This window comes from Mastomys coucha, unplaced genomic scaffold (genome assembly GCF_008632895.1).
Source record: "Mastomys coucha isolate ucsf_1 unplaced genomic scaffold, UCSF_Mcou_1 pScaffold7, whole genome shotgun sequence".
Classification (NCBI taxonomy): domain Eukaryota; kingdom Metazoa; phylum Chordata; class Mammalia; order Rodentia; family Muridae; genus Mastomys; species Mastomys coucha.
The window spans coordinates 45180906-45181527 of NW_022196913.1; positions in this window are offsets into that span (position 1 = coordinate 45180906).

Genomic DNA, 622 nt, shown 5'->3' on the forward strand with positions numbered 1-622 from the left:
GGGGTTTGTTTGTTTGTTTGGTTGGTTGGTTTTGTTTTGGTTGGTTGGTTTAATATTGGGAATTGAACCCATTTAGTAATGGTCTACCACTGAGCTACACTGGGGATTCTCCTGTGTTTTTAATCAAAATGTGTATGTCTGTGAGTAGGGGGATCAAAAAGAAAGTATGAATTGTCTACTACAATAGCATTTTGGCTCTATTATTAAGAAACAGTGGGAAAACAGGTATGTTCAGTGTGACATACAGGTTCATATACCTACCTGTCTTATAAATCATCATCGCTTAAATTCTCTCACCAATGTGAACAGGGAAGCTGGGTCATAGTAGCTGAAGAATTCGGTCAGTATCTGTCTGATCGCTGTACACAAATGATGCTGAGGGATACAGACAGATGAGGACACACGAGTACAAGTCATCAGAGATGCCCTTCCACACTACATGCCTCTGGGTACCACATGCTACAGAGCACATCTGTGGATTCCAACATGTACTTGACGTGAGCACAAGAATTTCAAACAAAAAGGCATTAACTATGTCATTTTCTGCAAGTATGGCTGTTAGGGGTTCTGCCCTCCTCTCTCTCTCTCTCTCTCTCTCTCTCTCTCTCTCTCTCTCTCTCTC